Consider the following 11,149-nt stretch of genomic DNA (forward strand, 5'->3'; position numbering starts at 1 on the left):
ATGAAAAGTTCTAACAATTATGACTATACTTCACTCCACAATCTTTTGCTTTCAATCACTGGAACATCTGCTCAAGACAGGGCTTGACCCGGCTGACCCCCTAATGTAAGGTACATCCTCTCTAACTCTACTGCAAGATGACGGGCAAAAGTAGGCGCATGCTCCAAAAACCTCTCATAATCCATTTCCTGGCAGTTCACATAACTTTGAGAGGTATAAACGGCCAAATCATGGATTTGTGCTCTAAAATCTTGGAGATTCTGGTCTTGATTTTGTAATTGTTGTTGGCGAGTGATGGCTATATCTCTTATGTGGCCCTCTCGATCTAAATCCGACTCCAATTGAGCCCGAAGTCTGGCCTGCTCGATTCTTGCCTGTGCTCTCTCCCTATCAATATCTGCATGCTGATGTTCTCTGTTGTACCTTCTCATTTCTTCCAATTGTGCATGGAGTTGAGCCTTTTAACGTATCCAATGATCCTTCACTTTTTCGAATTGAGCCATTTCTTCTTTAAATCTTATTACTTGGTGTTCTTTACTTGATTTGGCGTCCCCATTCAACTGTATGATTTTTTCCTTAGCTTTGTCTAACGCCTTTTCGGTTTTTGCCAAAATGGAGTCATAATCTTGTATCCTTTCCTTCAGACTGGCAATGATTTTTTGATCTTTCCAACTTCTCACTGGCGCTTCAGAGGCTTTCTTCATCTATTGAAACTGACCGTAGAGAGTTTTATTCTGGCAAATCAGACTCTTCTTTTCACCTACTGCTTCTTGTGCTTGTAAGTTTTTCTCAAAACTGAGGTTCCTCAGGCTTTCTTTTAAGGCATGAATAGTTGCTTTGTACCCCTTTTCCTTTTCACCCCAAGCCAACCGTTCTTAGATTTTGTCATCAAAGGCTTGGATATGCGGTCTTTTTATGGGCCTTCTGGGATCGGGTTCTGGTGCATCATCCACACGCGATCTTTTCTCAAACCACCTAGCATAACCTAGATCTATCTCACCTTTCACAAGATCTGGAACTTGGGTATCATCTTTCAAGTATTGACAACCATTCCAAATCCGCTGGATTAAAGCCTCATGGAGTGTAGCTTCGGGGTGTAGCTCAATCACTTGCACACTCAAATCTTCATCATCAGGAACCACTTGGTATCTCCCTAGCTGTCTTAGAACTTTCTATGGCACATACGGCTGGACACTCTTCAAACCCAACATTAGCAAATAACTCTTTAAGGTCGATATGTGTATTACCTCTTTTAACGGGAGCCATCCCAAAAACCACTCAATTTGACTTGCAATTAAACATCTTAAGTGGGATATCCAGGCTTCCACCCCTTTTGGAGATTTATAATCTTTTATTCTTTCTTTATAACTCTCAATGAAATTGTCCCTGCTCAGACCATATTGCATGAACTTGGGGTGATCTCAGAGATGTTCAGTCAACCACATTTGCAACAAAATATTGCACCCTTCAACGAATTTTGCTCCGGAATTACACAAAGTCAATGCCCGATAAATATCTGAGAGAATGATCGGGGCAAGAGTGTGACGCTCTTTGGTAGTGAGGACTTGTACGACACTGGCTATGTGGATATCAATCGCCCGCTCTTTGTTTGGGAAGACCATGATTCCCACAAAAGCCACTATGAAAGCGAAACGACGGTGAATCTGCCAAGTGTCCTTGCTTTGTTTGTTAGTAAGGCCCTTTTCATGAATTTCAAACCCATCCGGCTTTCTGAATCTTGAATATAGGAAGTTGAAAGAACAACACCCTTTAACAACGTTGCTTTTTCTAATTCGATTACTGATATTCAGAAGACCAAAGAATCGGTGTACAGAGGGGGCCTTTGGGAATATTAGATTTTGGTTTCTCAAATCTCAATCAAAACCAGAATATCCAGCTATTTCTTTTAAAGTGGGAGTAAGCTCAATGTCAAAGAAGCGAAAGACATTGTGAATAGGGTCCCAAAAAGTCACTAGTGTCGTAATGAAATCATCGTGTGGTTTAACTTTCATAATATCTGTGAGAGCTCCCAAATACTTAGTGACCCGTTCCTGACCATCTCCTCTTAATTCATACCACCACATCTGAAGTCGAAATAGAAACTCATCTACATCTGTGAATGGTGGGTTCTGGATAGTGCTCATTTTGTACCTGTTTTTAAAAAAAAATCAAGACTCATTTTGACGCAAAAATCATCACTACTTCTAAAAAATTCATAAAAATATCCTGCTTTGTCAATATGGCCTTTCATCACTCCAATGAAGAAGATTTAAAGGCTGTATTTGCTAACCGACCAGAAATTTTGAAAAAGGACCAAAGGCGGTTGTTCTTGAAAAAATAGCCTTCTGGCGCCCTTTTTGGGATATTTGGCAAACTTTTGGACAAGAATGGTATCGCCTTATTTATGACAAAACAATGATATTCATGTACCCACATTTTTGTGATTATTAATTTTTCATTTATTTCTTTTTTTTTCAAAAATAGTTGGGCCTGATATGGGTTGCCTACGTATCTCACATCCGGTGAGAATCAAACTTACGTAGTTCGTAATAAAAAAGACCACTCTTCAATGAAACACAAAATTTTTCTTCTTTTTTTAAAAAAAATTCGGGAGAATTTCAATATATTTTGGAAATTGGTTTTTCAAAAACAGACAATTTTCTCTCTCGGTGCTCACATTGATTTTCCTTCTCTAACGTTCCCCCTATAAGCCGGTCAACATGCAAATCCTAAACAAATGAATGCACAAATAGCAAGTAAGATGCATCAGGATGGTTTTTTCGTTCCGGGTACACCTGTCCTAGACAGACCCAACTCCTGTATTGAGTCTCCAAAGTCAAATGCACATGATGCGATCAAACGTTCCTACTAGGGATCCAGCATGAAGCTGAGTTATTCTAAGTGTAAAACCTGGGGTATATTGTTCTAAACCTGGCTTACCCAAGCAGATAGATCGAGCCGAAGTAGAGGCAACGTACCAGGAGCACGAAAGTCTACCCGGCCTAGTTACTTGACCCAACTTCGTTCTATTTGGTATGAATTCTAATAGAAAGGTGAGCCACGCGCACATGTGCACCATAAATTCAGAAAACTCAGAAAGAGGAATGGTTTCGTAACAGTTTATATACAGTTCACCAATATCAAAGCGGTAAAAAGCAACTCTTAGCACATTAGGCCCAATCATGTAAATAAAATCAGATAATAAATAAAGCCAATATAACAGTTATTTTGACCTCTAATTCTGAACCCTGAACCAAAAGTTCTGGGTTCTTTTCCCCAGCAGAGTCGCCAGAGCTGTCACACCTCCTTTTTACCTACACCCCGGAAGGATATAAGGGAGGTTTTTCCAATTTAAGTGACATTATTCGAAATGAGATTATTTATTTATTTTCAAAGTCGCCACTTGGAATATTTTAATTGGAGTCCCAAGTCACTGATTTATTTTAAATCCCAAGTCAAGGAAATTTCGACTTTCCATTTTTAAGTCTGCAAACCAGAAATTCTAGATAAGGAATTCTGTTAACCCGGGAGAAGGTGTTAGACATTCCCGAGATCCGTGATTCTAGTACGGTCGCTTAGCAATTTATACTTGGCTTAGTAAAACTATTTAATTACTTGGTTTTAGAACCTATGTGCATTTAACTTTCACCACTTTTTAATTAAGAAAATTATCTTGAAACGGGTCACGCGCACGTGTACCCAATGACGATAGTTCATTTATTAATACGCGCCTAAAGCATACTAGCGATTTGAGAGTTATTCGTTTCCTATGTTTGATTTAATGTTAGGATAGATATGGAATTATTAAGCCCAAAAAACTTCTTAGTGAACTTAATAATTCCAAATACCTTATCCAACGTTATTTTTTGTTCCTTTCCCATTTTTTTTTAAAAAACAATATTCCTACTAAATTAACACTTGAAAATTTTCAACTTTTATGGCTAAGTGATAAAGAATTGTAAACGCATTTCTTTAAAAGAAACTTACTATAATCTTATAAAAAAATTATTAGTTTATGGTCTATTCACAAGAATGATTAAAAAATTTAACCGATTTATGACTTAGGAATACTATATAATTATTTCATCCACGATTATCGATGCTCTATTATTATTTAAAAATTTGGCCTAAGTTGCGCGAACGTATACTCCGATTTATTTTAAAAATCATAATTATGTCAAGCGAATATGTACATAATCACAATAATACATTGAACGTGTCTAAATCAAACTACAATCATTTGTTATTTTATATCTAAGTCATAAGAAATTAATACGAAGGCCATAAATTATTTGTGCTCAATTAAACAACCTACGAATTGCAGCAAGATTCTTTTAGCATTAACCTCACTAATAGCTAAATTCAAATACCCAAGCATCACAAATTAGCACAAGTAAAGATTATACGATAAAGAAAATCTTGACGCATTGTTATTATTCCAAAAGAAATAAACTTCTCTTAGCATGTAGGAACAATTCTAACTTTTTAGAACAAACACACCGAATATGAAGATATGACACCCCTTTAACACAAAATTATTTACATTAACACCGTCAATTGTAAAGATAGGACGCGGATGGTAAATTAAGCTTTGCGTCAAGTAAGAGCTAAGTCATGACTTAAAATTACTAGCCTAAGTCATGTGAGCTTGAGTAATTATAGCCAACTCCAAATTAACACGGGTAATGGGATACAAATGAACATGCCAGACTTTCGTCCATTTGAGCGCAACAAACGATTTAAGCCAAATTCAAGAGAATGCCTAATAAAAATACATAATATCAGAATGATTTATAGTATTCATGTGAGTCCTATTTTCATCTCAAATCTGGGCTCAAAAGGGAGCCAAAGTCAATTTGTAAATTCTACTGGCCTAATGATTTCTAAGTGGCCTGAATTAGGCCTAAAATAAGGCCCAATTCGACAACCATTATGCATTGACAAAAAAAACAGGGATTCAAGGTCGAATTCCTTCAGCAGCACAAACAGTATCCAAACTCAAGATTGAAGGACCCCAAATTGACTTACAACACACGAATTGGTCCAGACTTAACTCAAAAACAACCAGGAATGCTCATTTAATAAATAACCCAAAGCTGACCCTATGTTTATTAGTTAAAATCCATGAGACATACATATATTCGTCTACTTAGCCTCCAAAGTTAATTTCTTCAAAAAGAACGAACAACTAAACAGCCAGGAGAGACCTAGAACTAAACCCAATAGCTACTCTATAAACAAATCTGATAAACATTAAGTAGAATCGAATTTACCTCACACTAAATGTATTCACAAGCCTATCATAAATGTATCAGTGTGAGCTTACTAGTAGTTTTAGCATGGATATCATAGATAATCCTTATTCGAATCAAAAATTTAGACAAGAAAACAGACAACTGATGCCTCAGATAGTTTATAACTTAACAGAATCACATAGATTCAACTGATCCATGTTTGACTTGAATATTTTTAAGATTAAATACCTATTATTTCGAGCAGAATTTAAACACAAACATGCCTTTCATGGCTCAAATAAATCTTCACTACAGCAAATGATAAATGGTCCTTAAAATCACACGGAAACTAACTAAGAAATGAAATGAACTACAACGCAATATCAAATAAACGAAGTACAGCACTAGTTGGAGCCATATTCTGAATCTCACTCTTTCATTTCATACATCAAACCTGACTACACATATTTAATAGAGCTCAAAATATAGTACCTGGATATGAAATGAACCAAGGAAGCGAGGTCAATGATCAGCAACAAAAGCAACAACAAAACAACCCAGATTTAGTAAATGAAACCAGAAAATTGATTCAAAATCCAATGGAACAATGGTCTTTAACACAGCTTGATAAAAAAAAACTTCCAAAACTAATATCAATCAATTCAAATCCCTTACTGAACATTATTGTTTGCAGAACTTAAATAAATCAAAAACTAGCAATGGAACAGTAGAGAATTCCTAGCTGTTTTTTTTGTATTTTTCTGGACTCTATCTTTTCAAAATCTTTGTATTTTGCAGTATTTTCAGAACATATTCTCCTCTTCCTATTTTTTCTTGTTTTTTTCAGAATCTCTTTTCTCTTCTCAGTATTTCAGAGTATCAGAATTTATGTATTTCAGAGTATCAGAATCTATGTATTTCAGAGTACCAGCCTGTTCTCCCTTTTCTCAGTGTGTTGTTTCCTTAAATAGGCAATGGGAAATGCCTTTTGGATTCACAGAGTACCTTTTCAACATTTAAAAATTCGATTCCACTCAATTCTTAAGGTTTTAGTTTATTCAGTAGTGAAATCTAAACCCTACAACTATACAAGCTTCTTAATTAGGTGATTACCCCTTGTTTATTAAACAATTCTCAAGTTATTCTTTCAACCCTAAAACTAATCCTGAAATCAAAGCCAAAATGGGTCAAGTTAACCCAATTCAGAACCCATAAATCTGTAATCCCTATTGAGTACCATCCAGAAACCCATTTCAAACAAAACAAGAAACTTTTACAAAGAAACAGGGGCGAAGGAACAGATGATGACGAACTAAATAATAGAAACTAATGAACTAAACATGCTATTAAATTAATTATGTAATACTGATGGACTAATAGGTGAGTCTATAATGAAGAGAAGAAAGGCGGATACAACAAAGACTAAAATGAAATTAAAAATGATAAACAAAATCATGCAATACCAGTTTAATGAATAAGAATACCTAGCAAAAATGGTCAGTTTTGAATTTCTTCTTCAAGCTCTCGATTTCGACCAAAAGAGATCTCAATCATGTGTTCTCAGATGAAAATACATGACTGAGATCCGTTTTGGTCTTAATCATCACCAAATCTACCGATTTTGGAGTTTTGACATTTTTAGGTCTTATCTTCGATCCGAAATTTAACGAGTTCGGGGAATATTCGAGGGAAAAGAGTCATGGATTTTGAAAGGAGGGAGCGAAGGGGTTCTAGAGTGTTATTTTGGTGGTGAACGGAGGTCGTGCCGCTACCCTAAGGCGGTGGGGGAATGGTGGCGGCGTTAGGGTTTGGGGATGGCCTTTGAGAGATAGAGGGGTGTGAGAGAGAGACGATGCAAAGGGGGGAGGGGTCTGAGGGGTCTGGGTATTATAAAAATGAGGAATTAACTGGAGCCGTTGGATTAATGGCAATCAACGATCCAGATAAATTAGGAAGGGGGAAATGGGGTCATTTGGATTTTAATGGAGATCGGGTACGGGGAAACGGGTTGGGTCGGGTAACGGGTGAAGCTCAGGACCGTTCGATCAAAGGAGATCGATGGTCCTGATCAAAACTTATCCAACGATGTCGTTTAGGTGGCAACGGGGCTGGACCGGGTTGGGACGGGTTTGGGCTGGACTGGGGCGGGTTTCATGTGTATTTGATTTGGGCCTCTTGAATTAAATTGAATTTGGCCCTAATTTGATTTCCTTCTCTTTAATTCTTTTTCTTTTCTTTTCTTCCTTTTTTCGAAAAATTAAAACTAAAATCCTAAATTAAATTATAAAACCAAATCATCCTATCAAAAATACTAATTAATTCAAAATAATAATTATCCCAAAATATTATTTACCAAATCAAAAAAGAAAATCACGAAATTTCAACATTAAACACTAAAAATGCAGAATACATTATTGTTTTGAATTTTTTAATTTTTGTAAAACAACAATTCACTTAATTAATCTAAAAAATGTAAAATTAAATCCTAAATGCAGATACTATATTTTTGTATTTTTAATGAATTAAACATGTACACAAACATATGCAAACAATCAGGAAATAGCATAATAATTCCTAAAAATAACACATAATTAAAGAAAAGACCTAATTTTTGAATTCTTTTGGAGTAATTTGTATGAGGAAAAAATTACGTGCTCACAATCTCAAGGAAATTTATTGGTGGAATAGCATGAAGAAAGATGTGGCGGACTTTGTGGCAAAATGTCCAAATTGCCAGCAGTAAAGGCCGAACACCAAATGCCCAGGGGATTGGCTCAAAGCACAGAAATTCCAATGTGAAAATGGGAGATGATCAACATGGATTTTGTGGTAGGGTTACCATGAACCCGCGCAAGTTTGACTCAATTTGGGTGATTGTTGATCGACTCACAAAGTCAGCGCACTTCCCGCCAATCAAATCTACCGATACATCGAAACGGTACGCTCAGTTGTAGATCAAAGAAATAGTCAAGTTACATGGCACTCCAGTCTCAATCATTTCATATCTAGGGGCTCAGTTCACAGCCAACTTTTGGAAGAAGTTTCAGCAAGGTTTGGGTATGCAGGTAAATTTTAGCAAGACTTTTCATCCACAAACCGATGGTCAAGTAGAGCGGACTATTCAGACGCTTGAAGACATGTTGCGCGCTTGTACTCTCGATTTTAAGGGTAGTTGGGATGACCATTTGCCACTCATAGAGTTTGCTTACAACAACAGCTTCCATGCTAGTATCTAAATGGCACCATTCAAGGCACTGTATGGTAGGAGATGTAGGTCTCCCATTGGGTGGTTCGAGGTCAGAGAAGCGGAATTGATAGGGCCATACCTCGTGCATTAGGCCATGGAGAAAGTCAAGATTATTAAGGAGAGGTTGAAAACTCCTCAGAGTTGCAAAAAGTCTTACTCAGATGTTCGTCGCAGCGATTTGGAGTTTAAAGAAGAAGATTAGGTATTTTTTTTGAAGTTTTCCCTTACGAAGGGTATCATGCGATTTGGAAAGAAGGGAAAATTAAGTCTAAGGTATGTAGGACCATACATAATCATTCAGACGATTGGTCAGGTGGCATACAAGCTCGAGCTTCCACCCGAAATGTCATTAGTACACCCGGTCTTTCATGTGTCCATGTTGAGGAAGGTAGTGGGAGATCCGTCCACTATTATGCCAGTTGAAACTATTCAGGTAAATGAAGAACTGTCATACGAAGAAGTTCCAGTTGCCTTTCTTGATAAACAGGTTCGGAAATTGAGAAATAAGGCAATTGCATCAGTGAAAGTATTATGGCGGAACCAGCAAGTTGAGGAAGCCACTTGGGAAGCTGAGGATGAAATGAAAAGGAAGTATCCACATTTGTTTAAATAGTCATGTAATATCTTTTATGCATTTAGCTGCTATGAAATCTTATCTTTAGACTTGATAAATGTAAAATTGTCCCTTTTTTGGTAAAATGTTGCCTATATAGCCATGGTTGATGATTGTACAAGTTATGTTGCGTTTATGAAATATGGTTATGCTGTTAGGATATGTTATGGGGCTCTCTGACAGGTGGATAAAACCTAGATACAAAGAAAACTCTGGCAAAATTTTCGGAAATATAGGGAGTTAGCTAAATTTGGGGGATTGGCAACATGTTTCAAGTTATAAAGAATAGAAGATTGCACTAAGACTGTTAATACATGAATTAATCCTCATTCGAGGACGAATGATCTTAAGTGGGGGAGGATGTAAGGGCCCATTAATTTCCTACTCAAAACCCTGAATCACGTGGTGCTAAGTTAGGATCATGTGTTAGAGATGCATAAAATTCTTCGCGGCTTTTTGGACTGATATGTGATATAAAAAGTCAAGATTTTGTATGTTCGGACCTTTTTGGACTGATCTATGATATAAAAATGAAAGCTTAAACAAGGTATGTATGGCTAAAACTCCGTCTCTTAGAAATTGCGCTTCCATGGTGCCTGTGTAAATGTTGTAAGTTCGAAACGTGATTGATGCAGTACTTGTTATGATAAGTGAATTATTGTTGTGAAAATGTATATGGTAGGTATTCTCTGTAGATGGAGGATGTGTGGAGAACATGATCTATGTGCTAAATGACTAAATGTCATGACAAGGTTACTTTGGACTAATATGCCAAACTTGATGAATTCCTCTCTATGCTTATGATTTAAATTGCCTTTGTATGCGCCTATGATCTTAAGTGGCAAAGTAAATGTTGAAAATGGGAGCAATATGAAACGTGAATTATGGAACGTGGAAAATTGTGGCCCCAAGTGCCGGTAAACTAATACATATGTAACCAAAGATTGGAGTGAGATGAATAATGGAAAATGGTAATGTCTCGGGGAGGCGGCTTAGCCGATTGGGCCGTGATCGGACGCCATGATATATACACATGATGGTAATGTATTGATGATTGAAATTGGAAAGTGTGATTGAAATAATGGTAACATCTCTGGGAGACGGCTTAGCCGATCGGGCCGTGATCAGACTCCGCTCAAAGAAGCGGTGGCAAAGTGGATAATGATGCAACAGTGTGGGTTGCTCCAATCTAAAATTTCAGAAATTATGTGAAAATCATGTGAACCTCCTTATATTATTGATGTGGTGCTTGTTTGAAACTTTTTTGTCTTTATGATTTCCTCTTTACTCTTGTATAAAAGTTCTTTCTATCTAGATGGTGTTTAGTTATACATACTAGTGCTATTCGAAGGAACTAACGTCCCCTTTGCTGGGGGCGCTACATCTTTAAATGGATGTAGGTGTTTCTATAGCAGGCAGTGTTGGTCGCAGCTAGTGCCGCATCATACATTCAGCTGACTTGGTGATCCCCACATTGTTTTGGTGTCCTATTTCATATGTTCATCATGTACTTTGTATTTGAGGTATAGCCAGAGTATTGTTACCGGCATTTCCATATTACATTACTCTTCAGTTGTGTTTAGAGGCTCCATATATAGGTTGTAGGTAGTGTCGGGTATTGGAATTAAAGTAGAAATATTGATGTTTGGCAAAGATTTGTAAAACTTGTAATATTTTGATAATTACTATTTATGTTGCTAATGGAAATGAAACGGAAGTTGTTCATGAAATAATTACTAAGTGTGATTAATGGAGTCCAATCCCTATTTATTCATGAATCAGTTTAGGTAGAATGGAACCTAACAGGCTTGCTCAGTCGGGTTTACTCGGTTGAGCGCCGGTCGTGCTCCTCGGTTTTGGGGTGTGACAAGGATAGTATCAAATGGGTTTATGCTAAGTTATGAGTACGAGTCTGAAGTGTAACGGATTTATCTTAGGGCAGATATTTGAACGGTCACAGAGTAAAGGCGGGTAATTGATGGGGGTCGATTATGTTTGAAATAATGGTAAGGCACAAATGGAAACCGGAGTGAAGGTTGCTACTGTTTGAAGAAC

The sequence above is a fragment of the Nicotiana tabacum genome, chromosome 20, assembly GCF_000715075.1.
Source record: "Nicotiana tabacum cultivar K326 chromosome 20, ASM71507v2, whole genome shotgun sequence".
Classification (NCBI taxonomy): Eukaryota; Viridiplantae; Streptophyta; class Magnoliopsida; order Solanales; family Solanaceae; genus Nicotiana; species Nicotiana tabacum.